At 35.7% G+C, this 6,731-nt stretch overlaps 1 pseudogene; it reads left to right on the forward strand.

Annotated features, from left to right (window-relative positions):
• The first annotated feature begins 4,490 nt into the window (after positions 1–4,490).
• Positions 4,491–4,825, forward strand: LOC105810499 (annotated as a pseudogene).
• Positions 4,826–6,731: the final 1,906 nt, after the last annotated feature.

Here is a 6,731-nt window from a genome sequence, read left to right on the forward strand (position 1 = left end):
CCAACATCACCAATTATCAGGGAAATGCAAATTAAAACCACAATGAGATACCAGCTTACTCCAATTAGAATGTTCATTATTAAAAAATCAAAAAGCAATAGATGCTGGTGTGCAATGCAGTGAAAAGAGAAAGCTTAACACTGTTGGTGGAAATGTAAATTAGTACGACTTCTATGGAAATTAGTATGGAGATATCTTGAAGAACTAAAAGAAGATCTATCATTTGATCTTGCAATCCCACTACTGGGTATCTACCCAGAGGAAAAAAAATCATTATATCAAAAGATACCTACATTCATATATTTATCACAGCACAATTCACAATCACAAAGAGACAAAATCAATATAAATTCCCATCAATCCATGAGTGGATAAGGAAAATGTGGTATAGATATACGGTGGAGTACTACTCAGCTATAAGAAAGAATGGAATCGTGTCTTTTGTGGCAACATGGATGGAATTGGAGGCCATTATCCTAAGCTAAGTAAGTCAGGAACAGATAAATAGTAAGTCAGGAACAGATGCTCACTCAGAATTGTGAGTTAAGCTATGGCTATTCAAGGACACACAGAATGGTATAATGGACATTGGAAACTCAAGAGTGAAGGGTGAGAGGGGGTGAGGGATAAAAAATTACATATCGGGTACAAGGTATACTATCTGGGTAATGAGTACACTAAAAGCACAGATTTCCCCACTATACAATATTTATATGTAATGGAATTCAACTTCTACCCCCTAAATCTATTGAAATAAAAAAATCCCAGTAATAAAATTCTAGGATTAAATTTCCCTGAATTTTAATAGTATTTTGTTAATAAATATAAAAGGTAAAACAATTTTCATGTCTAAAATCAGATTATTGTGTGCTCTAACATTCCGGAAAATTAAATTCCCATATTCATGCTTTCCAATACTTTCCTATAGGGTGTCAGGTAGACGAGCTCTTGATGGCTGGGCAGAGTTAGTTTTTTGCAAATATTTTCAGCTCAGTCTATCTCATTCATTGGATCATAATACTTACTATGAGGGAAAAACGGGTTGCTTGATGGTCCACCTTCTAAATACATAACTCCAAATACAATATGAGAAAAAGTTAAAAGATTTATTATAGAAAGAAATACCCATAGCAGGTGTTTTACAGAAGACATGAAAAAGGTTTATTTAATAACAGTTTTAATACATTAGCTACATTTAATAAAGTATTAGGGACCAATGGCTGAGGCACCAATGACAATTCTGTTAGAAGACAGAGGAATGTAACAGCAGGTAAGAAATTATTAAGGAAAATTTCTTTTTTTATAGACCAGAGAAGTTGGAATGATATATTTTCATTCAAAAACATTCTATAAATATTTATTCAATTAGATACTTAAAATGCAAAGATGACTTTCTACTTCCAAGTTACTCGAAATCTATTATGGGAAACAAACAAAGAGAAGATTATAATAGAAAAGAATTACATTGGGTACTCTGAGAGCCCAGAGGAAGAAAACCTAACACAAGCTAGCATATTAGTTTGAGATAGTTTTTTAGTAACGCACGGATTTTGATAGTTTTGAAGTAATGCAAGTAAAAATGTTTGGTAGGGGCAAAGAATATTCCTGGTAATTAATATGAACTATAGGCAAAAACAAAGGGACCGGGAAATGTAGATCTTTGGTAACACAGTCAGTGGTCCCTTTAGGCTGGAATTCATAATATGTAAAGCTGGAATATGATCATATTCTAACTTTGAATGTCAGCCTAAGAAATCAGCAATGGTAACCCAAATCGGATTGGATAATTTCATGCATTACTACGTTAGCCTTGCAGAAATCTTTAGGATAGATTCGTTTCTTTTTCTGTTGTTCTTTCTATCTCGAGCAACACAAGTCTAACTCCAAAATTGCAGATTACCATTGAAAAATTTACTAACGCTTTTGTGGGGAGATAAAGGAAAGGTTATTTAAACCCCATACAGACAAACAAAAAACTTGAGTTACTGCTGCCCCATGGGTATTTTCATGTAAACTAAAAATAGTTGACTCTTCAAGGTGGATATAACCTTGCAGGCACACACAGATTGATGAATTGATGATGCCATAGTACAATTTATAATGGCACCATTTAATATAAGTAGCTCTGCAGTCTAATGGTCTGGCAAGAAGACCAAAGTCTATATATCTGATTTTACTCTCCCTAGGTCAATTGAACAAACGTCACAATCATATTGAACTGCTCTTCAAATTAACCTAATGAATATTTTGTTTCTTTGACAAAACACTCCAAATTTTTTAATAGATACTAATATGCATGTAATTTATGGGTTTACATATACATGTGTATTTCTGTAAATGTGTGTGTATGTGTCTGTGTGAAAGTCCGACTTATCGGTAATAAAACTTTTATTTAAACTTGTGGGTGGATTTGATAGATATTGAAAAATAATGGGTTTATTTTGTTTTTTTCACAAATATCAATCTCAAATTAAAAAATTTTAAGATTATAAAATAGAATTGTGAAATTGATTACAGATTTCAAAACTTTTCCCTTTTCCTAATGCCTTTCATGTTAAAGGATTCGATGAAAGCTATTATAAAAGTTACAGAAAGTGCCTCATACACAGCTAACTCTCAGTAAACACCAGTTCCACTTCCCCCCTTCTCTGCTTTACTCTGGACCATTGGAGGGAAAGATGTCAACTCTGAAATTCCAGCTGGATTTTACTATCAAGTAGAGTTGGTGGCTTCTGAAATTGTCACCATTGACTTTTTTCTGCATTATTTTGAATGTAGTTATGAGAAGTGTTAGGAGAAGAAATAGGCCTGCCATAATTTGGGAACAGGTCTTAAAAAGCACAGTTGCCCAAAATTTCTTTGTGCTGTCCAGAATTCAACAAGTTAGCATATTTGTTTTTGTTGTTATCACTAGATTTTCAGTTTCACTTTTCAATTTTATACTGCAGTAGTTTTGAAAGGAAGTCTGTAGCTTGAGCTTTATAAATATTTAAATGCTGCTATAAGGAGTTGAAATCTAAAGCCAGGTGAAAAGAAAAAAATGTACTTGAGGGAAAAAGATAAAACATCAGAAAAAGCTCAAACAGTGCCTGGAGGACTTAACAGGATAATAAGTGGATTGAAAGAATTAGCTCCTTTAGGGGCTAATTTCAGAGCACCCAAAAGTTGAATGGGTAGAAACAAAATTCTAGCAAGTTTCTGCAAAATAATTTATTTTTAGGTCTAGTATAATCAAACTCCCTTTTACAAGTTTGAGCTTTGTATTAGGATGTTATTAAGAATAGAGAGAGTTACCAGCCTGAGCAAGAGCGAGACCCCATCTCTACTAAAAATAGAAAGAAATTAATTGGACAACTAAAAATATATAGAAAAAGTGAGCCGGGCATGGTGGCACATGCCTGTAGTCCCAGCTACTCGGGAGGCTGAGACAGGAGGATTGCTTGAGCCCAGGAGTTTGAGGTTGCTGTGAGCTAGGATGACGCCACGGCACTCTAGCCCGGCAACACAGTGAGACTCTGTCTCAAAAAAAAAAAAAAAAGAATAGAGAGAGTTAGACACTTAATACATATCTGTTTACTCTATTTATTCTAGAAATAAGTTGCAGTCATCCTCTGGTATAATTGGGAGATCGGTTCCAGGATCACCCATGTATACCAAATCCATGCATACTCAAGTCCTGCTATTGACCCCATGGAACCCTGCATAGGAAAAGTTGGCCCTCCTTATGCCAGGGTTTCACATACCCTGAATATTGCATTTTTGATATGCCTTTGGTTAAAAAAAAAATCACCATATAAGTGGTCCTGCATGTAGTTCCAGCAGGAGTTGTTCAAGGGTCAGCTGTAGTTGTTTGAAAATATTTATCATTTCTTTGGAGGAATGACAAATGGTTACTCATAAAGGTACACATTTTAGTAATTATAATAAAAATAAAAAGTTAAAATATATTTCTAAGTGGCAGGTATGATACTACATGCTGCAGTTGCGGCATCTCATGCAGTCATCCCGACGAGACAGGTCTTACTATATTCCAAATTTTACGTATGAGGGAACTGACATTTGTAGAAGTGAAGTAATTTACCAGCTTCACAAGTTAACAACTGACAAAGCCAGTGACTAACCCGAGTCTGTTCTACCACCAAAGCCTAGGATACCAACCACAAAAAACACGTTTGTTACCTCCTAGCAGTGGGGCAGATCCTAGAGTAGTCCCTGTGATTTCTGTTCCCTGGTGCTCATGACTAGTAGAATCCTCTGGATGAGAACGCAGACCAGGTGACATGTTGATTGCATCCTTGCAGAAAACCCACTCAAGCTGTGCTCAGATTCCTGACCCACAGAAGCTGTGAGATAGTAAATTTATTGGTTTTTATGCTTATAAGTTTCTGGTAATGTGTTATGCCACAATATAGTGTAAATACAAAATGATTATAACTATATTACATTAATTATAAAGACATTTCTTAAAAAGAAAGGTTTTTTTGGTCAAAATGTCTGGCAGGCCGGCTGCTGCAGCATCAGGCCAGTGGCTGGACGGTATTCAAAAGTGGTATTACAATGCTGCAGGATTCATAAACTGAGGTTAATGTGAGAGGATACAATATATGAGGATGAAGACATAAGAGAAGCCATAAGAAGGCTTCCTGAGCACCTTTATAATGACAGGATGTTTCGTGTTAGGAGAGCACTGGACCTGACCAGGAGGCAACGGATCTTGCCCGAAGAACAGTGGACAAAATATGAAGAGGATAAATTCTACCTTGAACCACATCTGAAAGAGGTTATTTGTGAAAGAAAAAAGAGATAAGAATGGGCAAAGAAGTAATCGTAGTTGAAAACTGTGGATGCAGCTGTCCTCAAAGTATTTTTGTGAAGATGGTTAGAATTTAAACACAAAATTTAATAATTATTTCACCTGCAGATGCATTACTTTACAAAAATGTCTATTGTAATCATTAAAAAAGAGTGTTTTTTTATTGGGATGTCTTAATGTTTATAATCTTTTTAAAAACAATTTAGAAAGCTAGAGTCAGGAGATGGGAGAGATGAATAGAAAGAGCACAGAAGATTTTTAGGGCCCTGAAACAATTCTGTATGACACTGTAATGGGGGACACATGTCACTATACATTTGTCAAAAGCCATGGAATGCACAATACCAAGAGTGATGTAAACTGTGGACTTTGGGAGATAATATATTATCAGTGTAAGCTCATCAGTTATACCAAATGCACCACTTTGGTGTGGGCTGTAGATAGTGGAGGAGGCTGGGCATGTGTGGGGAGTACAGGGGGGGTAAGGGAAATGTCGGTATCTTTCTCTCAATGTTGTTGTGAACCTAAAAGTTCTCTAAAAAATAACGTATATTTAAAAGAAAAACAAAAAAGGTAAAATTGGCTCTTTACCCAACATTTACAGCTAATGATCTTTATGTAACTTGTGACCGGGAAAGTAATTGTACTCAGGTTGATTTAGAAGGCAGCAGTGATGTGTGACATGGATTTCTGCCATGGTGGGGTGAGAAGCAAGCTCCAACCATCGTGAGTGTTTGAGTCATAGTGGACTCCACAGTCTGCTGCCCAGTTTCCAACTTCACGGGTGACAGCCGCTGTGTTGGCAGCAGTGATGGTAAAAAGGGTGACGGTTATCTCCTGACCGCTGGATTACTGCTGCAGTGATGTGACTTAAAATTCAAAATTCAGAGCCTTATCCTTTATCCTTCCAGTGATTTTGTGAGTACCCTACTTGCAGTAAATCTATCTCTGCTTGTAATACCTTGATGGAATGTGTGTCCTTTGCTGAGCAATTATTGGTACACTGGTGCAATAAACATTAAATAAAGCATCAGTACATAGGTGATTTTCAAACTACTGAAGATACATCAAAGTCTGAATGTACTAAGCATCATCTTTGTAGAATAGGTTTGTTCTATTGACAAGTGACACGCTAGTTCTTGGTGTCATTGACTTGATGCATTTTTTAAAAAATAAAGTCTTGTTTTAGTTGTAGATTTACAAATCAAGGATGAAAAGGGTACAGAGAGTTCTCATACCCCAGAGTCACTTCTCCTTTTATTAATATTTGATATTAGTATGCCAGATTTCTCATACCTAATGAATTAATATTGATCTGTTATTATCTATAACCCAAACTTTATTCATATTTCCTTAGTATCTACCTAGTGTCCTTTTCCTGTTTTATAATATCATCTAGGATACACATTAAATTTAGTTGTAATGTCTTAGGCTCTTCTTGGCTGTGACAGTTTCTTAGGCTTTATTTGTGTTGATGTTCTAGAAAATTTTGAGGACTAGCCAGGTATTTTGTAGACTGATCCTCAGTTAGGATTTGACTGGTGTTTTTCTCATGATTAGTCTCAGGGTATGTGTTTTGGGGAGCAAGACCAAAGAGGTAAAGTGCCTCCTTATCATATCATACCAGGGGTATACACTGTCGATATGACTTATTGTTGATGTTAACCTCAATCACCTGGCTGTGGTAGTGTTTTTCAGATATATCTATTAAAAATTGCTTTTACCCATTTCATGTGCTGTACTCTTTGGAAGTAAATGATTAAGGACACCCCAAATGCTCCACCTTCTTGAGGTCAGAGTGTCTACATAATTTTTTTTGAAATTCTCCTGCTATCTTTATATTATTTTTTTTCTACTTTGATTCCATTGTGGATTGAGAACATACTTTGTATGATATCTATTCTTTTAAATTTATTAG

This window comes from Propithecus coquereli, unplaced genomic scaffold (assembly GCF_000956105.1).
Source record: "Propithecus coquereli isolate 6110/MARCELLA unplaced genomic scaffold, Pcoq_1.0 Scaffold213, whole genome shotgun sequence".
In the NCBI taxonomy this organism is placed as follows: domain Eukaryota; kingdom Metazoa; phylum Chordata; class Mammalia; order Primates; family Indriidae; genus Propithecus; species Propithecus coquereli.